The sequence below is a fragment of the Eubalaena glacialis genome, chromosome 17, assembly GCF_028564815.1.
Source record: "Eubalaena glacialis isolate mEubGla1 chromosome 17, mEubGla1.1.hap2.+ XY, whole genome shotgun sequence".
In the NCBI taxonomy this organism is placed as follows: domain Eukaryota; kingdom Metazoa; phylum Chordata; class Mammalia; order Artiodactyla; family Balaenidae; genus Eubalaena; species Eubalaena glacialis.
The window spans coordinates 86692341-86717816 of NC_083732.1; the positions used below are offsets into that span (position 1 = coordinate 86692341).

At 43.7% G+C, this 25476-nt stretch overlaps 1 protein-coding gene across 8 annotated transcripts in view; it reads right to left on the reverse strand.

Moving 5' to 3' along the window:
• Positions 1 to 25476, reverse strand: part of PTK2 (protein tyrosine kinase 2) — a 262366-nt gene that overhangs the window by 231838 nt on the left and 5052 nt on the right. For 5 of the 8 annotated variants that reach the window (XM_061172261.1, XM_061172260.1, XM_061172259.1 and 2 more), the window contains exon 2: positions 935 to 1031. The exons of 1 other annotated variant lie outside the window; for it this stretch is intronic. The gene's annotated coding sequence lies outside the window, so the exon portion shown is untranslated. Of the gene's footprint in view, positions 1 to 934; positions 1032 to 3478; positions 3564 to 7754; positions 7795 to 25476 lie in introns of those variants that run through there. 2 more of the 8 variants (XM_061172263.1, XM_061172262.1) reach the window with 2 other exon arrangements.

A 25476-nucleotide genomic window follows, 5' to 3' on the forward strand; every position in this document is an offset into this window, starting at 1 on the left:
TCAACACAGTTATAAATTGTCATGAATGCTGAATCCATGAGGTCCAAGTTCATGAGGCTTTTACCGACACAACATATTGGTACAACAAAGTGCTTACCAATGCCAATACCCCAGGAGAAATGTATGAATCGTCTACCAACTGTCTGTCCTTGATTTACCACTAAACTAACCAGAAAGAGCAGTCTTTGGAAATGACAAACTGGGATAGAATCTCAAGTTTACAACTTCCCAGTGGTGGAGCATGAAACAAATTCCGAAGTTACAAATTACAAAGAGCCCAGTCTTCCTCTCATTAAAATGGGAAAACTCCCACGGAATGATAACTGCTAACATTTGTGAGTGCTGAGCACCTTACACACCTCTCACCACCCTGGGAGGTGCTATCAAAACACCGTTTGTTGGATGGGAAAGCTAGGTTTAGGTAGCTAGTAAAGAGTTCGTAAGTAGCTAAGTTGCCATCTGAATCCAGAGCCCATGAGAAATCAGGTACCAGAGTAAAGGGCACAAGCTCTGAACCAGACTGAGTCTGAATCCCAGCTTTGCATTTACTAGCTTAGTAACCTTTAACCTCTCTGTACTTAAGTTATGCAAACGTGAAAGAGGGGAGAGGAGCGACCTCACTCACGGGGTTATTGTGAGGACCCATCAGCAGCTATAACTTGGTGTTTATAAGGCACCAGGCACTATTCTAAAGCATGCGATGTTACTGTTGTTGTTAATCATTATTATTACATTTTCTCAGCAAAAATATATACATAGTATCTACACAGAGAAGATACTAAATAACTCCTGTTTTTTCTCTCACTTACTCTGCAAAATTCACTACCTTTTGTTTGTTTCTACTGTGTGACAAAGAAACCCTCAGACAGGGGAAAGAAAAATCAAAGCAAAACAAAAAACCAAGACACAAGTGTAGCAAGAGAATCAGACTCACAGTTCAGAAGGCCACCATAACTCTGCGACGAAGTCAAACGATGATTTACAAATACTCCTAGTTTCTCTTTCCTCTTTCCATAGCAGTCAGAAAGAACCTGACAAGAAAAGACAACGTGCGTTTATAAAACCACCTTCGCCACCACTTTTTCAAAGCTCTATTGTGCTCATCCCCCTCACAGTCAGCTTCATTACCTACAACGCATGCTGTGCCAGACCTGGAATGAGGGATAAAAGCATGTTATCAAGTCCCTGTCTTCAAACCTACATTCCAGTTAAGAAAATACATGTGAAAACTGAAAACTATTAAAGCATATCAACAAGCATATATTAATGAGGCACAAAGTTAGCGAATAAGTTCAGGGTAAGATCACCAACAATATATACATCTATTTCATCCTCTCCCACCAAAATCATACTAAAGAGATATAAGAAAATTTTAAAAACAAAACATAGCTCAGGCAGAACTGAAAGGAGAAAAAGAAAGAGAATTCTGGAAGCTGTGAGAAAAGTTTCTCACATGGAAGATAAAGACCAAAACAAAACACAAAAGAAAAAAGAAGAAAAAAAACTTGGAGGAAACGGAAACTATGAAAGATTGTAAGCACAGTAAATGACTCAGCAGGCCAAGAAAGCCAGATCCTAAGCCCGCAGTGGGAAAAACTGAGACCCAATTCCATCTACACATCGGTATCCCAGAAGGCTCAGAACCGGCAGCACCAGTGCAGACAACCGGGGGTGAGGAAGGTGGAGGCCTGAGCACAGAGGAGCAGGTGAAGCTGCTTAAGCCACAGCCAGAACCCCAACACCATCTCTGACACAGACCGGACGTTCACTCCCTGGAAAGAGCAGAGCGTCTCTGCACTGAAGTCCCCCTGCCCAGCTGCACTAACACAGGCGGACTTCATCGGCGTACATAGCTCAACGGTGGATGCTTCAGCTTCCCACCACCCACCCACTCAGCCCCCAGAACTCTGTAGTCAGAATTCTACAGATAAGAGTCTGGGGAATCCGATCAGGCCAAGGAGAAAGACCTAAAGATACACTGGGGATTCCCCAACAAATGGCCCACCCAGAATATCCTGATGTGAAAGTCAAAAGGCCCAGTCCACGGCAGATGGAAGGACAGGGGTGGGAGGGTGGGAGGGAAGGAAGCAAGGAGGGAAATAACTTGAAAGAAACAGAAACTATACAATCAATAACCTAGAGATAAGACGACACTGCAATCAATAAACAAAAACAGGATGTTCTTTTAAAAGAACAAAAAAAGTACTCTTGGATAATAAAGAACCTGAGCACAGAAATAAAAAACTAAAGAAGAAGGTTAAGTCAAATTGAAGACATCTCCCTGAAAGCAAAATAAAAAGGAAGGAAGAAAGGAAGGGAGGGAGGGAGGGAGGGAAGAAGGCAAGGAGAAGGGAGGGAGGGAGGGAGGGAGGGAGGGAGGGAAGAAAAGTATACTGGAGTGAAAGTGTAAGAAAATTACAGAACTTGTCTACAACACCCAAGTTGTGGATAACAAGACTTCCAGAAGGACAGAACAAGGAAACAGAAGGGAGAAAATCTTCAGCACAATAACTTGAAAAAGTTTTCCCATAACTGAGGGATAAAAGTTACCAGAATGAAGGTCCCCACTAAATAAGCAGAACAGTAGATGAAAAGAGACCCACACATGATGACATTTAGAAAGACTTGGACAAATTTTTTAATTCCTACAAGCTTCTAAAGATGGAAAGGAAAAAAGTTACATACAAAGAATAAAAAATTAGAATAAGCTTCTGAACTGAAAACCAGTAACATGGTGCACAGGAGGCAATGGAACAGAGCGATGCCGACACAGAACTCCACACCGGCCACACCCCCGACCACCTTCTCCATCATGCTCACTCTCAAACTTTCTGCCTCTTAAGCATCCTACCTCAGGAAGCCACTGGAGAAAGTCCTCCACCAAAATGTGAGCATAACAAAGTAGGAGGAAGTCACCGACAAACACGAGCTTTGATGAAGAGATGAGGGCATCTCCAGGATGACAGTGAAAGGAGATTCCAGAACGGAAGCTGTGCGCCAGGAGAGGACAGTCGGAGCAACGTGGCTCATGAGAAAGGAACGTGGAAGGCTGCCGCACCTGCCCAAAGACACTGGACCACCTTTCTAAAGTGATTCACCTCTGTATGGTGTGCTCCACCCAAACGAAGTCAGTCAAGAAAGACATACACAAGCGATACCACAAACACGAAACTCAACTCTGGAGAAAAGCCAAAGGATGAGAGCAAAGGAACGTCCGGGGGCAACACCACAGGAAAAGGCGTAAGGAGCAACCAGTTCAGAAAAGAAGAAAACAGAGATCTCCAGGAAATCGTATCCCAGAGAGAGAATGTGAAGAGTGTATGTGACTGACCTTGTGGAAGATTTACTAAAAGGCTATCGGAAAGTATGGGGAAAATAAGCAGCAGGCATAAAAAGAACTAAGAACACGGGATTCACTGGTCAAAGGAAGGTGACTATCCATCACACTACCCTGTGTATCTCTCTACAAGGTACTCACCTACTGTCCCATCACCAATGGCTTGCTTCTCTCTGCCCCTCACTCGCCTGGAGACCTTGTAGAGGGCCATTTCTCAGCGATCACTTTCCAGAACCCAGTGTAATGCTTGCTACAGCAGTGCACATGAGAGCAAAGGTTTTTTTGCGTTTATTCACGTACTGAGTACCTACTCTACATACCTGGCATTCTTCTAGGGAACTAGAAGTCAAAGACATACAGACTTTGCTTGTCCTTCAAGAGTTTAAACTATTTTTATTCCTGAGAAAACAAATATTTATTCTATATCTTCATCCTCCCCAAAAGATGAAAAGTTCACCAATGGCTTACAGAATTTCAATAGGCAAGTTATCACTAATGGATTGGTACCCCGAGACGTGATGATGCTTTTTGACACGGCATGCATTGTGTAATATGAAAAGTGTCAGCCTGGGTGTTAGGGAATCTGGCTTCCTGTACGTTATGACATGAGGCCCTTATTGATCAAGCCCAGACTAACTCTCCAGAGTCCTAACATCTCTCAACATTGGTCTCCTAGGAATCCTACACTCCAGCAAAGGTAAACTACTTCCAGTTTACAGAACACATGTGCCCTCCCTCACACCTCTATGCCATTTGCAGCTCCCTCTACCTGGATATTCGTGCCCTGGCTGAACCAGGATGCACACCTGGAGGGAGCCACGCCCCTCCCTCCTGCACTCCCCCAGCAACCCACCACTGACAGAGGGATCTCTGGAGTGACTGACACATGCTATGCATGGTACCGGGCACTGGAATACACATCAGTCAACAGGAGAGACATGGCCCTGCCCCCAAGGACCCTTGTGGTGTAGCTTCCGGTTTAATATGCTTACTAGAGTGGATGTTAAATCCGACCCGATCTGTCAGCCTCTCCCTTCACCCAAACAGCAAGATTCTAGGGACAATGGCAGCCTCTTTCAGCTCTGCAGCCTCAGGACCGAAACACTACTAAATAAAACCAAAGTTAAGGTCAAAAAAACTCCAGTCAGTGGCAGGAGGTAAGTAACATGTGCTCTTTAGAGGCCCTCTGCCTTTTCTTTTCTTTTCTTTTCTTGTTTGTTTTTGACCTCTTTTCTATTACAGGAGTACAAACCTGAAAACTTCATTCATTGAAATGCAAGTCTCTTAAAACTGGCTTTCTTCTTGCTGTGAAAGGCAAAACATTCCCCAGGTCTGGTTTTTGTTCACCACTATATACCCAATAGTATACACTGTATCAAACACCTAGAGCACTTAATCAATAAACATATACTTGATGCATGAGTGACAATGCCTGAATAAATGAATGGATACACCAGCTTCTGAGTGCCTTATAACTGCTCTTTGCTTCATATTGTATTTTAAGGAGAATTCAAGAAGAAACAACATTTCATTTTAAGCAACAGGAGTCCTGCTCACTTGAAATGTTAGCAGTGGGAGACTCAGTGCATGCTGAGTTCCAGCACTCCTGTTTATCACATGAGCCAATCTATCTTTATTAAGAATATGAAGCTATGCATTTTAACTACAAAACTGATAAAATATAAGCATAGAAATTTGAACTAGTTCAAATAGAGGAGAAAACTAGATATTTCCCAAACTGTATAATTAAAATACATAAATAAAATATTTTGCTCCAGATAGATAAACAGAAACTAAGCTTGTCTCACTATACAATAAAATACACTGCCAGGTCCCTGAAGGTATTTGTAAGATGGATACTCTCTACATTTTGGGCATGAATGGTGTGTTTTATGATGGGTATAAATAGACACCTGGGCTGCTCTGAACCCCTTTCCCTTTCTAACATGCAAACTAAAATGTCCCACCAGTTGCACACTCTAAATCTGTTTCATTAACAGGTAAAATATTTCCTTCCATCACCTTGCTTATAGTGTTCTCATTTCAATGCACAATCCAACGTGGCCAGCTTTCTAACATCCATCTCTCAGTAAGTCTCAATAACAACCCTAATCATCACACAATGACAGCCTTTCTCCTAAGTGCTTTATAAGTCCGAGCTCCTCACGCCTCTAGCTGGTTACTATTAGTGTTCCCATTTTACACATAAGAAAGCTAAGTCTGAAAGAAATTAAGAAATTTTCAAGGTCACACAGCAAGCAAGGGAGAGATCAGGGATTCAAACACTAGCTTAACAGCACTTTTAAAATCATGATGCTATTCTGGTTTCCCAAATTAACCAGATAATATTATTGTTAAAACAATGAACATGATCTGGGCTTTCCAAAGCAAGCACAGCAGAAAAACTCTTCCTAAAGCTGAGTAACATTCAACATGACACACTGACAAATTATAAGATATCTGGCTCGAATTAAGCATGTAGGCTGAACTCCTGGAGAAGAATTGGTCGTTTGATGTTAAGTGCTAAATAAGGCCGAAACCCACTATTTCTTAACCCACAACATCGTAACAATTTAAGTTAACTGCGACGGTCTCCAATGTCCAAAATGTACAACCATTTCACGTAGGCTGCCCTTCCTCTAAGCTCAGTCTACCAACAGTTTTGTACTTAGGCAAGCTGCAATATGTATTCTAAAAAAAATTAGGTCAGAAGTAACTTTCTGAAAAACCAAAAATATATAAAGAATGTGAATATGATTATGAAAATCATCTGGACAAACAAAAGCTTCTTTGTGCTTCAAACTAATTTTCTAGCCAAAAATATTCTAATACGAGACTGTGGTGCTGCTCACAGGTTGGGATGCAGTGTCTCAGGCATCTCTGAGATGCCTGGTACTAAACTAATGACTAAGTGAATACATTAACAAGAAAGAAGAAGTAAAGTTACTAAATTCAGAAAAAACAATATTAACAACAACACTAGTAACAGATTGCCTATTATGCCTGCAGAGTAAATGGTGAACATAAACTGCCTTCTAGTTCTTGGAGAAACTGATCAAACTAAATCGGAGAATGATTAAGATTATCCTTCAGGAACTTCCCTGGCGGTCCAGTGGGTAAGACTCCGCGCTCCCAATGCAGGGGGCCCGGGTTCGATCCCTGATGGGGGAACTAGATCTGGCATGCGTGCTGCAACTAAGGCCTGGCGCAGATTAAATAAACAAAAATAAATCTTTAAAAAAAAGAAAAAGAAGATTAGCCTTCAAATTCCCACAACAGAAATATCTACATTGTTAGGAACTGTATTTGTTGAACATCAGGTTGATTCTTTCCTTATTTATTTATATGACTAGCCATGTACGAACTATGTTATACCACATTTGTAAGAGAGTTATGATAATCTCTACCTAACCGATGAGATAACAAAATTAGAGTTTAAGCAACCTGGTCACCATCACACAGGGAGCAAGGATCAGATCTGAGACTCAAAGTAAAATCTGTCCAAAGTCCATGCTCTTAACCACTGCTCTATTTTGCACTGTGAATAACATCCCCAGAAAATTCTACTGTGCAAAAGGCTTAAATATATTAACAAAACACTATTCTACTCAAATTAATTAACAGGCACAGTTAATATATTCAAGACAAGTCAACCCTTCAATCATACTCAAAAGAACTAATGGTTATTGCAGTGTATCTAAGGGTCATTTTGTCCACCTGAGAGAGACACCAAAAGAAGGACCTATGAACCAATTTCAAGAAGTAATTAGAAGGAGCATCTCCTGTAGGGACCGAGAGAGGTAACTGATCAAGGGACAGTCATTTGGACATTAATGGCCCAGATGAAACCAAAAACCATCATTACCTGCACAATGGAAGCAGTGTGCAAGTGCAGGGTCCCAGGTCTAGGTAAGGAAGAGTAAAGCACACTCTATCCTGTCTCTCCTGGAGACAGCAAAGTAAACCTGGATGGAGCAACTGCAGAAGCTATTTAATGAAAAGTACACAGTAGCAGGTGGATTAGGAAAGGAGACTGGAATTCAAACCACCACCAAATGAGCAGATTTAAATATGACAAAGAGCCCCTAACAAAATACCCTAAATGTGGAGGATGTGCTCCACACATATTCGGCATAGGAAGAGCCAGGCACACTCTGATTCCCATGGGAAAAGAAAATCAAGACAAGTCAATACTGAGATGAAACAGGTGTTAGAATTAGCCCACAAAGCCTTTAAAGCAGCTATTATACAAATAATCCCATAAACAAGCACACACCCAATATACTCAATATCACAAATTCTTTTTATCTCTTAAACCCACAGGCTTTGGTCCCCACCCCTCCATAGAAACTTCTCTATCCAAGATCACCAATAATCTCCAAACCGCTCGATCCAGTGGTCAGTACTCTGGCCTCACCTGACAAGAGTAGGTCACTTCCTCTCCCCTCCTCTTGGCTCCCAGGATGCCGTCTTCCCCTGTTTTCGTCTCAGCTCACAGGTGCCTCCTCCTCTCTCTAACCAGTCAATTCCAGAGCCCCCAGGGCTCTGTCCATTCTCCTCCTAGCTGTGCTTACCTCCCAGGCAAGCTCACTCTGAATGCTGTCTCCTGCTAACTCTAAAATGTGTCTCTAGTTCAGACCCGCTGCCCAGCTGTTGTCCTGGACGGACTGCTGTCAACCCTGCATCGCAGCCACCACCTTCCACCTTCTCCTGTGCATCACAGAGGAGAAGCCAGAACTGGGTTTCCCAAAACCCCCTCCTGCCACGACTCAGGGCTGGAGGTAACTAATAAGAGGCACTTGTGCAAGACTGGTAAGATGAACGAGAAAAGTGCTCTCAGGAGGCAGCTGTGGGCAGAAGCATAGCTGCAGGTTGATGCGTACGGAGAAAAAAGAATTCACCAACTGTGGCAGCTAAGAGCGAGAGTGGCTTCCACAGAGAATTCCCAGTGGCCCCAGAGGGAGACCCCAGGAACCACCTGCTTCAACCACTGAGATCAGCAGCAGCGGCTCCAACTGTCCAGATCACTGTTGACTCCAGATGAGCTCCTGGGACACACTCACTGTAATGGCTGCTTCCTTGACCTTCAACCCTGCCCGCCCTATACCAACAGAAGTGATGGATTCTAGTTCCTACATTGAAAAAACGTCTAGAGTGGCTTCTGTTTTCCTGACCAAACCCTTGACAGATGCACTGTATGCTGGGAGCAGCTGCTAGCCCGCTCAGAGCAGTGAAACATCGCCAAAGAGAGCGGCGTAAAATGCCCAGCAGACCCCTCAAAGCTCAGGCACGGCCTTCCGACACGACCCTTCCCACGCTCCCCACCCAATCTTGTCGGCTTTTCCTGCAAAACACGCCCCAAAACTGCCCTTGGCGTCACGTCCCCCGGCACCAGGCTGACCCGAGCCGCCCTCGCGTTCACCCAGATGACGGCAGCAGCCGCGCCCACGCAGCACCGGCCTCCCTGCTCCTGCCCTGGCCACCCCAGCGCCTGTTCCCAACGCCGCACGTGACTCGGACTCTCAATCAGACGCACCACTTCTCTGCTCAAGATCCTAGACAGTCCCTCAGTTTACACGGATGTTTGCACGGCCAAAGAAATGTGCTGAGAGAAAACAAACCTGCTTAAGACTATCAGCCTTTCAGCAAGAACAGTTGCTGCAAGAGTTGAGGACATGGGAAACAACATCAATAATCAATTAAAGAACAAGGCACATGATTCTGGGTGGCTTTCCTTGGCTGTTGATGCGTCAACAGATGGTTCCCACACTGCTCGGCTATTTATTCAAGGAGCCAATGGTACTGAGGAACTAGCCTCCAAGAATAGTGTATGTGGAACTACGGGTGAGAATATATTCAAAGAACTGGAGAAAACACCAATTTAGTACAACCTGAAGTGGAATACAGTAAAAATACATGGGGAGGGACTTCCCTGGCGGTCCAGTGGCTAAGGCTCCACACTCCCAGTGCAGGGGGCCCGGGTTCGATCCCTGGTCAGGGAACTAGATCCCGCATGCATGTCGCAACCAAGAGTTCTCATGTCGCAACTAAAGATCCCACATGCTGCAACTAAGACCCGGCACAGCCAAATAAATAAATACATATTAAAAAAAAAAATACATGGGAAGCAGAAGAAGGGCTGGCTGGACAAATTTACAAAGATTATGCAAATGTAAGCTGTACATTTACAGCTTTTAAAACCTGTAAAGCTTTTAAACATAGTTATTTAAACTATGGTTATTCATTGTGTTCTTCATCAGCACGGACTCTGTGCAAAGTATTTTAATCTGCTCTGTGTTACTGAACCAGCAGCATCAACAGCGAACTTCACTGGAATATCCTGACTTGTCCTCCCACACAGCAGTCTAATGACTGGGGGTCGGTTCTGTTGTGACTTGCTGACCTCAGAGCCATGACTGAAATTCTTCAGAAAAAGACCCTCCTTCAATTATCACGGTTATCGAAAAATTATATTCAATGAAATTAGCTGTTGCTAAAGACTTGATAATATTTCTTAATGAATTCAACCTAAAATTACAAGGCACAACAGTGCTTATATGAGAGACTTCTACTGCAGTAAAGTCATTTCAATGACAGCCAATGTTTGAATCACAAGTAACACCACGCTTCTTTACACTCTCCCCGTGCTATCAAAAGTCACAACGACAAGCGAGATTTCCATTCCCACACAAATTCACAGCAGATACATTTCTGAGTTTAAGCTACAGCAGCATTTTTTGAACCTTGATGCCAAGTATAATGAAAATTTACATATTTCAAAATCCATTTAACTATGCAGTTGAGGCCCCCCTCTAACCATCAATTGGAAGTGATTAATCTGCAATATAATGACATGCTAAAAGGCAAATATCAAGAAGAACCTAATAGAATTCTATAAATGCCTTCCAAGCAATGAATATGCTCAATTAAAATGATATACTCCTGCACTGATATCAGGATCTGAGAGTACCTATCGGCATAAAGACATTTTCAAAGGTGAAGCACATAAAACCTCCTGGGCAGATCAGCATTAAGAGATGAATATCTGTAATTGACGCCAATGACAGGGAGCATTAACTTCAAAACTCCAATTAAGGAAAGTGTTATCCCCTTCCTCCCCCAAAAGAGAATTCCATTCTTCTCATTAGTGGACCTGTATTATAAAAAAATTATACTCAGTTATAATTTGAATTCTGTCCATGAAAAATTTGTAGAAATTCTGTGTTCTCTCTTATTATAGAAGTATTTACATAATATCCTTGATTTTGCCTATTAGTCTGAAAAACCTAAGATATTTCCTTTTATGGAAACTGTGTGCCTTTACAGAAATGTTTGCCAATCCGTTTTAGTCAACTAAATCCCCCTGTCTTCTACACACAGGTACAGTTAAGACATAGTTCACCCATCTTCAACTTTCTCAGTTGATCTTCTTTTTGATTTATGTCTGCATTTTACATTTATTCCTGATAAATTCTAATTTTACCTTATTGATTTCAGCACTTCATTACAACCTGTCAAAATATTTTAAAATTCTGATTCTAGAAATGAGCTGTCTCCCAGCATGACTCCTGATCTTTATTCAAGTCCCTTATAAAAACATTAGGACAGGTGTCAAGGATGACACACTTCTGGAGACATCTTTACTTTGGTGTAGAAATTCTGATTTTTCAGTTTTGTGGTGAATTATACTGCGTGTGGCTGCAACATATATCTTCTATCTAAAGGCAATAATTCCTTGAACTCCCTAGTAATGACAGAAATAATAATTAACTTCTTTAGGCTTTGTGCAGTAAAGCATGAACCTTGCCCAGGGAAAGGTCTTGCCCGCACACAGCTCCTGGGAAGTCACCTCTGAGCCCTCAGAACCTCCTGCCTGATTAGGCCTCCTTAATTTAGCTGGGGGCCTGAGGTCACACATTCCCAGGAAGAAACTACACTCATTTTTGGTGCTAGCAAATCCTACTTAAAGGTGACACCTGTCCATCTCTCACAGCCATGTGACTATTAAGAGATGCCTAACAGTATGTAAGCTTCAGCTCTAACGTACAATAGCACGTTGAAAACATTCCAGGACCGTCGGAGTCCCACACACCTGGCCAGCCTTCTATGTACCAAAAACGTGTCTTGTTTTGTCTCTGGAGGAGAGGAAAGGCTGGGGATACAGTTCCACTTCGGAGGGGCTGCATGTGTTTGGGGTTTACCTGGCAGTTTGGGATGTATTACATTTAAAGTAAAACCCCTGTGATGTGGATGATTAGCTTAAACCTTTGCAGAGTGCCGGAAGTATACAATCTAACAACAAGGAGCCACTCCCCCTGGGTGCTGGGCTCCCTTTTAATAATCCAACAAGAGCCCTAGAGTTCTCTCCCCAGGGAAAAACAACACACATTTACACACAATTCTGCTTACAACTTCATTTCTGGGGCTCATGGACCTAGAAAACAATGTTTCCTTCTCAAAGCAACTGTGATCCCTAGTAAACTCAAGAGCAAAGAGAGCTTCATGAACTTGTCACCCCAGGAGAAATCTGGGAGCTGTCCCAGAGTTACCCTGGACCCCTCTCGCGGCCGTGCCGCGTCATTTGCCTGGTCGGGGCCTGGAGATTAACTCAGAAACGGGCTTCAAATCAGTCCCCTTCTCTCCCGTTCCTCAGTCATGCCCTTGATCAAGGCTTTCTTCATTTATCTGTACAACATAATTGTATGATTAAAAGAACACAAGCTGTGGAACTGGACCATCTGAACTCTGCCCGTCACTTTACTAGCGAGTGACACCGGGCAACCATTTCCTGAGTGACAAAGGTGTGCTTCCTCCCCCTTCTCAACTGCTTTACTGTAACACCGCCCACGCTGATCCAGTCCAAACCTCCTCCAACCGTACAAATCTGTTCTATATCGGAATCAAGTACAAACTGCTTTGATCCTGCCTATAACGCCAACTTCACCTCCTCCTCTACCCAACCTGTCCTGTACTCCAGATGTGACAGAGACATTCAGCTCCACAAACCCTGGCCCCTCACGCCTCCACACCGCTGCACAGGGCGGGTCCTGTCTTGAAGGCCCTTCCTGCTTCCCATTTTCCACTCGACTTCTACAGATCCTTTCAGACAGTTAGAACCTGCAGAGGCCACTGCATCTGGTCCACAACCAGTTTTTGTATGGTTCCTTGGCTAAGAATGTTTTTTACTTTTGTAAAGGGTTAAAGAGGGGGAAAAAAAAATGTAACAGGCGATATGCGGCCTGCAAAGCCTGAAGTGTTCACCGTCTGGCCTTTAACAGAGAAAGTCTGCCAACACCAGAGCTTGACCATCAATGGGGACGCGCTCTCCAGTCCTCAGAGCCCCTGCTGTGACACAGCCACAGACCTGAACCAGTCCCACTCCCCTCCTGTCTGTATCACCAGGGCTTAATACTGTATGAGGCACAAGACAGGTGTTTAATAAATGCTGAACAAATGAATGAACTGACTAGACCAGCTCAAAAACAAACCAGGGAAACACACAAGTGGTAAAGACTTAGCCTTTAGTAGTAAAACACTACGTAAGTCGGGTAAAGATTCTGATCCTAGCACTTCACATTTGTCCAAACTTTACACAGTAGCTGCACAAATACCCTCAATGGCTGAGATTATAAATACTGGACTTTATAGGTAAGGACACCGAGACTCACAGAAACTAAACAACTTGTCAAAAGTCACCTGACAAAAGGCAGAGAGGCAATATCTGAACCCAGGTCTTCTGCTTCCCAGATGAGATACTCTTTCTTTTAAAAAGACCTGCCTCCCCACACAAACCATGATTCCCAGACCCCTTCAATTACCAATACCTGAGACGTTAGGGGAGGGATAAAATTTAATCTCTGACTCATTATTTAATTTTGATAATTTTCAAGTCAATGCTACTTTTTGTAAACAAAACAAAAATGAAATGGATACGCAAAATAAGCACTAGGCTAAAAGACCCTGGTATAACCACAAACTGAAATTTTCTTTCTTTCCTTTTCTTCAATCAGTCCTTAAGAAAGTAAAATTAAACAGCTTAATTAACAAATGCCACTGAAAGGAAGCAGCTGCAGGCACAGCATGAACCCCTGCCCATCGGCTAAGCTGAAACAAACTGGCAGTCGAGGCAGTCACCTGTCCTCAAGCTTCAGCTTGGACAGAACAGAGTCCAAGAGCTGAGAACGTACATTAACACCTCAACTTCAGGCAGGAAATAAAACAAGTATGTCCAGAGGCAGAAATGAAATATAAGAAACTATATTAAACAAAAAAATTTAGTCTAATCTATTAATCTAATCTTTTTACAAAACCAAGGTATAAATTATGCATAGCTGGAATTTAAGTACCTAGGTGCCCAGAAGTTTCTGAGTCAGGACCAAGATGCAGCCAAACTGAACTAGGATGTGGGTCTATTAAAGATAACATCAATTTCAAAGAAGTGGTTCCATACAGAACACATTTTCTTACTGCAATCCCCTTTTAGAAATAAGTCACAACAAGGTACATGAAAAAAATTCACTCATTTGGAATTTATCAAACACTAAAATAAATCATAAGTCATCAAAGGAATCTTAATGGAAACTAGAAAATATGGGGAATTCCCTGACGGGCCAGTGGTTAGGACTCCATGCTTTCACTGCCGAGGGACCGGGTTCAATCCCTGGTCAGGGAACTAACATCCTACCAGCCACACAGAGTGGCCAAAAGAAAAGAAAATATACCTAAATATTAAACATATTTATTGAATGGAACAATAAATGTTTTATGAATAAATAATAAAAATATCTCACATCAAATTGTAGCCCTTGGGCAAAGAAAGATTCCTTAAATGAGACCCCAAAAAAAGAATCATAAAGAAAAAGACTGGGGCTTCCCTGGTGGTGCAGTGGTTAAGAATCACCTGCCAATGCAGGGGACACGGGTTCCAGCCCTGGTCCGGGAAGATCCCACATGCCGCGGAGCAGCTAAGCCCGTGCGCCACAACTACTGAGCCTGCGCGCTACAGCCTGCGTGCCACAACTACTGAGCCCACGTGGCACAACTACTGAAGCCCACGTGCCTAGAGCTCGTGCTCTGCAACAAGAGAAGCCACCGCAGCGAGAAGCCGGCGCACCGCAATGAAGATAGCCCCCACTCGCCTCAACTAGAGAAAGCCTGCGCGCAGCAACGAAGACCCTACACAGCCAAAAATAAATTAATTAATTAATTTTAAAGAAAAAAGAAAAAGACTGATAAAGTCAACGATATTAAAATTAAGAACTTTAGTTCCAAGATACCTCAAAAGTAAAAAGACAAACTAGAAACTGGAAGAAAATATTCACAACTTATAATGACAAAGGACAGTAATCCACACATAGGAAGAACACCTACAAGTCAATAAGAAAAACATAAGAAGAAATTAGGTCAATGTTTTCACAGGTCCTTCACAGAAGAGAGAAAAGATATGACCAATATATTAAAAGAGTATCAACAAAGTTAGTAATAAGAGAAATTCAATTTAAAGCCACAAAAAGATATTATTACATAACCACCAGAATGGTAAAACTGAAAAAGAGACAAAATAAACTACTAGCAAGGATGCAGAGCAACCAGGAGTGGGATGTAAATTGGCAGGGGTACTCTAAAAGCAATCTGGCAGTAAGCAGTCAAGCTGAAGGCTGGCCAGCCCAGAACCGGCATCGCACTCCCACGTGGGCAGGCTGGACACATCCACACACGTGGGCAGCCAAAGACGTGTCAGCAGCGCTGGCAAGAGCAAGGCTGCAAACCACCCAAATGCCCATCAACTGGAGACCAGGTTACACAACAGTGAAAGTGAACGTACTGATCACGTACGGCACCTCCTACGGGTCTCAATCACAGTGCTGAGTGGGAAAAGGCAAGTCACATGTAGTGTGATTCCCTAATAGAAAGTTCAACACAGACGAAACTAACACAAAAATGAGAAATGATAAACGCAACATGCATTCAGTGACTGCTGTTTTAAATGCTGGGGATACAGTAGTGAACAGACATTTTGCCCTGAGATTTTCTGTCACAGCCAAGTGACAAAGAAAATAAAAGTGAGTAAAATACAAATGATATCAGGCCTTGAAGAAGGAGGCTGTAGCTAAGGGGGCTGAGGGGAGGATGGCTATGCAGGCTTCACGATGTGGGAGGCAGGCTGCGGTGGGCAGCAGGCGGGCCTTCAGAGTGGGGATGCTCCATTGCTGCAGCTGGGCCGTAGGTGCTAGGCTTGCTTTATTCTTCTCTACACCAGGGTGGCCCCATTGCTTGTTTTTGTACAGCCCATGAGCTAAGAAAGATTTTTACACTGCATATGATTAAAGAAATTATTAAAAGAATAATAACATTTTGTTGCATGTGAAATTACATGAAATTCAAATTTCAGGGTCCAGAAATAAGATTGTACTGGAACACAGACTGCTCACTCCTTTACCACAGCTGCTTCTGTGCCAGAATGGCAGGGCTGAGTACTGGGGACAGAAGCTGTAGGTGGCCTGCAGAGCCCAAATGTGTCCTGTCTGGGCCAGTACGAGGAAGCTCACCTCTGCGGACTCGGGTACCTTCCTCTGGGAGATGAGAACACTCTTGATCTACACCTCACACACATCTTACACATGTTCTTCTGTACCTCTTCAATGTTTAATAAAATCATTTTTTGAAAAAGACTAATACACTAAGTGTATTTCTCTAATGAACCTTGTTCTATTAAAGCTTCATGCTGCTTCTCCATCCTAATGACTAAGTTTTTAAAAAACAAGATATGTACTGCTATCAGGAGCATTAAAGCAAGACAGCAAAGCAAAGCAAGCTACTGTTTATTTTGACTAAAGTACAAGAAAAACAGAAAGGGAGGGAGGGAGGGAAGGAAGGAGGGAGGAAGGGAGGGAGGGAAAGAAGGAGGGAGGGGGGAAGGAAGGAGGGAGGGAGGGAGAGAAGGAGGGAGGGAGGGAAGGAAGGGAGGGAGGGAGAAGGAAAGGAGGGAGGGAGGGAAGGAGGGAGGGAGGGGGGAGGGAGGGAGGGAGGGAGGGAGGGGAGGGAAGGAGGAACGGAGGAGGGAGGGAGGGAGGAGGGAGGGAGGGAGGGAGGGAGGACTTTTCCACTCCAGTTTCCAAGGCTGTGGAGAGAACCACAGCCTTGCTTAACACCCAGCTCATTAGGACTATTAGATGCTTCTGTGCATCACTGACTTAAAAAAGCTGTACAGTTACACCTGATCCCTTCCAGTCTTCTGAAAGAAATGTGTCATGAATTGTTATGTCACATTTTAGCAAGGGCCACAATATCTGGCCAACATTAGCATATATGTTCCCAAAGCAAGTGCCTTCACATCTTTTAAATATAAGCCAGTATCTCTGATTAGAGTGAATATTATATTAGTTATTAGAATATTAGAATATTATATTAATATAATATTAGAGTGAATATTAATTAATGATGCCCATTAAAGGTGGTGATGAATACAGAGAGAGTTCATTACAACATTCTGTTTTTGCATATGTCTGAAAATTTCCACAAAGTTTTAAAATAAAATTGAAGATTCATATTTTAACTTTAATTATTAAGTATAATACCCATGTAATAGAAATTCACACAATTCCCATTTATGCATGTTTCAAAATCCTTTGTATAAAATGGCTTTCCATCACCCTTACTACTGGCAACTTTAAAAAAAAAATGCTTATTTAAAAATTTATGTGAGGGGCTTCCCTGGTGGCACAGTGGTTAAGAATCGCCTGCCAATGCAGGAGACACGGGTTCAAGCCCTGGTCCGGGAAGATCCCACATGCTGCGGAGCAAATAAGCCCGTGTGCCACAACTGCTGAGTCTGCACTCTAGAGCCCGCGAGCCACAACTACTGAGCCCGCGTGCTACAACTACTGAAGCCCACGTGCTAAAACTACTGAAGCCTGCGCGCCTAGAGCCTGTGCTCCGCAACGAGAAGCCACCGCAATGAGAAGCCCACGCACCGCAACAAAGTAGCCCCCACTCGCCACGACTAGAGAAAGCCCGTGCGCAGCAACGAAGACCCAACGCAGCCAAAAATAAATAAATTAAATAAATAAATTAAAAAACAAAATCTATGTGAAGACACAGCACTGCACCTTCTGACCCTAGCAGAAAGGAAGAGGCTGACAGCAACGAGCTGAGAAAGTCAAAGGACATTCACCCACAGGAAAACAAGCTGTATCAGCTGTGCCTCTACGTTCTCTGTGTATACAGCAGTAAATGAAAGAAATACCCCCATTCTCTTTGAGCTGCAATATTACAAAATGGGCAATGATGCAGGGAGGACTGAGAACTTTGAAAACTGGCAAACTTTTACTGTAAATGTTTACTTTTAATAGTTATTACCTTTTGTGAAACATCTCAAAAGGTCACGCACTAGTGAACACCTGAACCTTACATGCTGCGTATCACCTCGTTCTCTCATCAGCCTATGGTTCTATTATTTGGCCGATTTAAAGGACAAGGAAATGGAGTTAGATAAGTTAACAAACTAGCCCAAGACCACAGAGTCAGAGTCTGACTCCAAGGCCATGCCCTTCACCACTGCACTGCCAGTGGTTATTCAACGTTCCAACTAAGTGAGGCAACGTCACCTTATGACCCATACTTTGAAAACCAGTACCTTGCTACTCCAAGTGGGGCCCAGGGACCAGCAGCACAGCACCACCTGGGAGCCTGCTAGAAATGCAAGATCTGATGCCCCACCCTAGACAGACTGAATTAGAACCTAAAACCTAACGAGATCCCTGGGTGATGTGTGTGCCTGTTCAAGTTTGAGAAGCCGGATACAGAGCATGCACACGCTGGATTTTGAGGTAGTTTATCAGTTCAAATACATACCCTGGTACAGTTAAACTGAGCTTTCACCTCTTCTGCTTGCTCTCTGATCCCAAAATGAAGTAGAGGAGGGCTGGCAGGCGACTCCACAGGTGACCACGAAGAGGACTGACATGACCAGCCCATGTCTGTGGCCCCAACCTCTCCCCTCCCCACCCTCAGTCCCACTTACCACCCTGTCTTTCGGACAGAGCCCCTGCAGCCAGGCTGCACTTACTGAGCCAGCTGAACCCTTCTTCCCAGAGCAGCAGGCTACAGACAACGGCTAAGTCTGCATGCCCCCAGTTCCTTGAATCACGCCGAGCATCCAGGGCGCCCTGCAGCAGAAACAGGCAGCAGGGGCTGCTGCAGCACGTGCTCTTATCCTAATGCTCTGTGCGCTACAAAGAGAGCTTCTGACACAGCCCCAGCACCAATAATCCTCTTACCAATTCACAGCGAATACTCAGTGAATGGATGGAATATCCTTTTGTGACATTTTCTTAAATCCGTGGTTTCTGCTACCTCTCTCGATGCTAGAATCCAACGTACAGTGCAGTAAACCAACCTCTGCACGTTCCCACCAACATGTAGCTTTGCCTGTGCTTTCCTTCCACCTAGAGCACTCTCCCCCTCCCCGCCAGGCTCCTTCTGTTGACCCCTGGGGATGGGGTGGCAGCGTCCTGCAGCCCCCGCAGCTCTGCCCAGCACCTGCTACACACGGCACTGCCGCTGCCCGGCCGCTGGACGACGACCCGCTCAGGGCAGGGACTCAGCTCAGCGCACGCTGAGCGTCCTCCCCACGCCAGTTCCATCGGCAGATCTGTGAGCACCCCGCGGCCTGCCCTCCCCATCCGCACCCTGACAGCCACAGCCTGCGACCCACACCCACCTCATGGACAGCCTTCCCCAGAAGCCTTAAGGGGCTCAGCCATGTTTGGCTGCAGGCAGATTCCAGAAAATGGCCAACCTTAAGCAGCAAGGGCAGCTCCGTTAGCGGTTCTCCGGGGCAGACCCGCCGCCGCGAGGCCCCGCAGAAGCTCTCCCCGCAGAGGCTCTTGGTCCAGCCAGCGCTGCCCAGCAGGACTTCCTGCAACCGTGAAAACCTTCTCCCCATCTGCACCGTCGAGGGGGAGCCGCTAGTCACATGTGGGTACTGAGCCCTGGAAATGGGGCTAGCCTGGCTGTTGGACAGAACTTTAAATCTGATTCCATTTTAATTTAAACGCGTGGCTAGCGGCTACTACAGGTGACGGCGGGTCCAGGTTTAGACTCTAGACACTGGAGTGAAATGAAAAAGAACTTTCCTTGGCTCCTTAACTGCAGGCTATGTTGTTCGGTCCAACCCTCCCCTGAAAAAGGCTTAAAAAGATGGATAAAATACTTTAGAAATCTTAAAAGCAACCAGAAAATGACAGGACAAGAAGGAAATACCAAAATTAAAGTGAAATCAGGGACCCAGAGAGAAACAAGCAGAGAAACCACCTCTGCATGGAAGTCATTTGCCAATTCTGAAATTTTCGACTTTCCTTTTCACAACAGTGCAGGGAAAGAGGGACAGGAATCAAAGCCAGGCCCCCCAAAGTGTCTAACCCTACCTCCCTAAGCAGGACCTCAAAATCTACACAGCTCAGGATGAGAGTGAGCCAGAAGTGAATCAGCTCACCAAGAGAATGACAGCTCTGTGTGGTCCAGAAAACCTCAAACCTTGGACTTGGTTTAAGGTGGTCCCAGACTGTCTGAAGAAGAAACAAATGTTCTCTGGAGGGAGCTACCTTCATTCTAGGCCTCGAAAGAGTCCTCCAAGTAATGTGGACCCATATCCCACACCACAAACAAAAATTATCTCAAAATCAATCACAGACCTAAATGTAAAACCTAAAACTATAAATATTCTAGAGGCGGGGGGAGAAACAGGAGAAAATCTTTGTGACCTAGGTTAGGCAACGATTTCTTAAATATGACACCAAAAAAGCACAATCCATAAAACAACAAATTGATAAATGGGACATTATCAAAATTTATAACTTCTGCTCTTCAAGACACTGTTAAGAGAATGCAAAAAACAAGCCACAGCATGGGAGGAAAGCATTGAGAGTATCTCACAAAGGACCTGTATCCAGAATATATAAAGAATCCACCCGTAAGAAAAAGTTTTTTCATGGGCAAAAGATCTGAACACCAAATAAGATATACAGATGGCAAGTAGACATATAAAAAGATACTCAGTGTTATTAAGGCATTTGGGAAATGTAAGTTAAAACCACAATGAAATACCATGACACACCTATTAGAATGGCAAAAACTTAAAAGACTAACCATCATGTTGCCCCGATGATACAGAACAACTGGAACTCTCATACACTGCTGTTAAGAATGTAAAATGGTACAGCCACTTTAGAACACAGTTTGGCACTTTCTTAAAAAGCTACACAAATTCAAAAAGAGTCATGTACCACACTGTTCACCGCAGCACTATTTACAACATGTAAAGGACATGGAAGCAACCTAAGTGTCCATCTACAGACGAATGGATAAAGAAGATGTGGTACATATATAAAATGGAATATTATTCAGCCATAAAAAGAAACGAAATTGAGTTATTTGCAGTGAGGTGGATGGACCTAGAGTCTGTCATACAGAGTGAAGTAAGTCAGAAAGAGAAAAACAAATACCGTATGCTAACACATATATGTGGAATCTTAAAAAAAAAAAAAATGGTTCTGACAAACCTAGGGGCAGGACAGGAATAAAGATGCAGACGTAGAGAATGGACTTGAGGACAAGGGGAGGGGTAAGGGTAAGCTGGGACAAAGTGAGAGAGTAGCACTGACATATACACACTACCAAATGTAAAATAGCTAGCTAGTGGGAAGCAGCTGCATAGCACGGGGAGACCAGCTCGGTGCTTTGTGTCCACTTAGAGGGGTGGGATAGGGAGGGGGGGAGAGAGACACAAGAGGGAGGGGATATGGGGATATATGTATGCATAGAACTGATTCACTTTGTTATACAGCAGAAATTAACACAACATTGTAAAGCAATTATATTCCAATAAAGATGTTAAAAAAAAAAACAGCTATACAGACACCTACCATATGATCCAGCCATTACAATCCTAAACAACCATTCCCAGGAAAAATAGAAGCCTGGGTCCACAAAAAGACTCGTATAAAAATATTCATACACTTTATCCGTAATAACCCAAATCTAGAATCAATTTTCTACACATTGATCTATACATTTAATGTCATCCTAAACAACAACCTGAAGAATTTTTTGGGAAGTTGCCAAGTGATTCTAAAACATATACAGATCTGCAAAGGGTTGAGGATAGCCAAGGCACACTTGAAGGAGAACCAAGTGGGAAGAGGTCCACGAGGAGATAAGACTTATTATAAAGCTACAATACTGTAGGCAGCTTAGTACCAGAGGGATCAAATAGAGTCCAAAGCAGACACACACATATATACGGACCTTTCATTTACAACAAAAGTGTCACCACAGAGCACTGGGGGAAAGGAGCATTTATTCTTTTTAAGAAATGGTGTTGGGACAACTAAGATGTCCACATGTTAACGAAATTGGATCCCTCCTTCACACTACACACCAAAACCAATTCCAAGAGAATTATAAAGTTAAAGGGGAAAGGCAAAATCATAAAGCATTTAGAAAATAAAAGGAATTAAGTTCATTATCTCAGGGTAGGGAAAGACACAAAAAGCACCAACTATAAAGGAAAAGACTGATAAACTGCACTACATTAGACTTAAGAACTTCTCTTCATTCAAAAAAGAAAAAAGACAACCCACCAAGCTAGTGAAGCTGCATGACAAAGCAGGAAGAGACAGTGGCAAAATATATAACCAACAAAGGACCTGTGTTCTGAATATACAGACGTCTACAAATAAATTTCTTTAAAACGAATAGAAAAATATGGGCACTTCACAAACCAGTGAATACAAATGGCCAGTAAATGTATAAAAAGATGTGCAACCTCATTATAACCAAGAAAAGGCTATTTAAAACCACAGGGTGGGGGGCATCCCTGGTGGCGCAGTGGTTAAGAATCCGCCTGCCAATGCAGGGGACACAGGTTTGAGCCCTGGTCCGGGAAGATCCCACATGCCGCGGAGCAACTAAGCCCGTGCGCCACAACTACTGAGCCTGCGCTCTAGAGCCCGCGAGCCACAACTACTGAGCCCGCGCGCCTAGAGCCCGTGCTCCACAACAAGAGAAGCCACCGCAATGAGAAGCCCACGCACCGCAACAAAGTGTAGCCCCCACTCACCGCAACTAGAGAAAGCCTGCGCGTGGCAACGAAGACCCAACGCAGCCATAAATAAATAAATAAAATTTAAAAAAAATAAAATAAAACCACAAGGTGGTAATAATACTACAGAAACGACCCCAAGGCGCTGGGAGGGGAGACGGACAGGGGAACAGAGACAGACGGGGATGAGCTGAAGCTGTAATCAGAGAGAAGGCTGCTCAGGGGATGCAGCCTGATGGTTAGGGAGGGGGGGTGTCCCAGGAGAACCATCCACTGACATCCACTGAGAAGCTGCTCTGGACCAGGCACACTCAAATGCACCTGCCCTCCGCATCCTCAGGTTCCGCATTCGAGGCTCAAAATACTGGGGAAAAAATCCCAGAAAGTTCCAAATAGCAAAACTTGAACTTGCCACACTGGCAATTATTTACGTAGCATTACACTGTGTTAGGTATTATAAGTAATCTAGAGATGATTTAAGGTATACAGGAGGGTGTGCATTTAAATGTATGTATGTAAATACTACGTCATTTTAGGTAAGGGACTTGAACATCCAAGGAACTTGGTATCCGAGGAGGGTCTTGGAACCAATCCCCCACGAATACTGGGCAGACAGCTATACATTTAATGGGAGTCACATTAATGAGAACTTTAATTTCACTTGACCAATTTTAAGGAGAAAGAAATTGTTCCAAATAGTTCTTTCCACCAGCTCATTTCTATTATTTTTGCCTTCATGCAGCTGCACAGTTAACTGAAAGCTTGACCGTGGTTGGGGGGAGGGGGGGGAGGGTGGAGAAAATTCACATGGAAAGAACCTTCTCACTGTTTTGAGATCACATTACACTTAATTCCCTCTGCCTTTGACGAGTTCTTCTTCTCTACCTTTGTATCAACTTTCACACACTTAAAAGACCCCTTACCACAGAAGGCCCACAACAGCGTCATTTGCTTTAGTCTCTGTAATTCCAGGACCTCAGCAGGAAAGACTCTTCTTCAATCATCAATCACTGACTGACCATCTACTATGGCAGCATGAGGAAAAGATAATACAGAATCCTTGTCCCTCAGCGTATAATAGTCTATTTACCAACAGATGCATCTAATTCTGCACAAGGCACGTCACCAATCCCATTTGGTACACTAACTTTTACTTACCCGCCTTCTTAGGAAAAAAAGGACAGGACAAAAGGCAAACAAAATTCATTAAATTTAGATATGAATGTAATGCTAGACATAGAATCAATTCACACAATGCTGCTTCATTAGTCACCCCAAGACTTGGCAATCACCCTGACTCTAGTATAAAGCTAGCCAATTTTTCAGCACCAAAACAAAACCACCAGGGAACGTGTGTCTTAAGCACTCACATGTACACACTCTCCTGTTATTTGCCAAAAGCCACAAGTCCAGGAGCCACACAAACTGCCACTTCAACATAAGAGTGTTCATTTAAAATCCACACCAAGATTCAGAATAATTAAGTGGTCTCAGCAGAAAACATTCAAAATCTCTACTAAACGAAAGGAGTTGTGAGGTCTTCTCAAGACTCTAAAAACCCTTAGAAACATATTTAAGAGTCCTGACATGAAGGCAACCTCATCAGCAAATCTAAGTGGTCAAAAAGAGACCATACACATACCTCTGCCATTTATGACTGATGTCTGCCTGCTACAACTGGCGTTTCTTTTAAAACACTCTAAAGCAGTGGTTCACAAACATTAGCATGCATCAAAAGCTCCTGACAGCAAGTTGAAACTGACCACTGGCCCCGCCCCCAGAGTCAGATTCAGTAGGTCAAAAGCGGGGCAGGAGTATTTGCACTTCTAACCTGTGGCTACTTTGAGAACCAATTCAACAACCTGAAGCTTCCTGGTCTCTGTGAGAGTGCCTGTTTCCCCACACCTTACAGCAAGACTAAGGGGGAACTCGCTGAGGAAGAACAAACTGCTCTTTTTTACCCAAATGTTGACTTTCCCCCAAGTAAAGGTAAATGACCTGTCACAGCAAGGGAAAGCTGGCATGTTGTATATGTAATTGGCACTGCAGCAATACGAAAATGGGTTTTTTAAAATGGTTTCAGGGCATAATGGAAAACTCTTGTAAAGCAGCCAATGAATCCAGCTGATTAGTAAAGGACACGTTAGAGCTTCTGGACCAGTAATGAAGGAGCTTTTACAAGTCCCGCTCATTTTGTGTCACCTTGAGCAATTTTCTATGTCTGCAGAACTCAGGATGAGTCCTAAAGAACACAAGATCAATTAATACAGGATCAGTTTCTAGAAAAAAAGAACAAAACTGTATAGGGGCAGAGCAGTATTTTTTCCCTGGCCCAAGTCTGATGACAGCGGCAATCTAAAATAAAGCAGACAAAGGTGAAAACACAATAATCCAATTCTTCCCTGGTATCAAGTCCTATGTGGTTTTAAAGTGAGGTCCTTTACCAAGGCAAACAAAACAGCAGACAGCTAACTGATGTAATAGCTGTTCTCCAATAATTAATAAGCCTGGGTTCTTCTACTCAGTAAATATTGTGTCAGGTACTGAAGATGGGAAAGTGTGTAAAACAAAGTTTCTGCCCTCATGGTGCTTAAATTCTCATGAGAAGACACAGAAGCCACTAAAAATATGTAATGTGTAAAATCATTTAAGGTCTTCCTTTAGGCCAGCAAAGACAAATGCATGGTTCTTTGGTCACCAGTAGACATGACGAGAACCTTCGACTACTTTCAATACAGAATATGGGGGCAGAAGGGAGATCCTAGGCACACACAGCCCACAGACACGACTGTTTAGGTTCTTCTAAGCCTTGGTTTCGGTTCACTGGCCCCAAATAAAGGAGCAGAGTATACGCCGACTCTTAAAAGGAGAATGGGGCTTCCCTGGTGGTGCAGTGGTTAAGAATCCACCTGCCAATGCAGAAGACACAGGTTCGAGCTCTGGTCCAGTAAGGTGCCACATGCCACGGAGCAACTAAGTCTGTGCACCACAACTATTGAGTCTGCGTGCCACAACTACTGAACCCCATGTGCCTAGA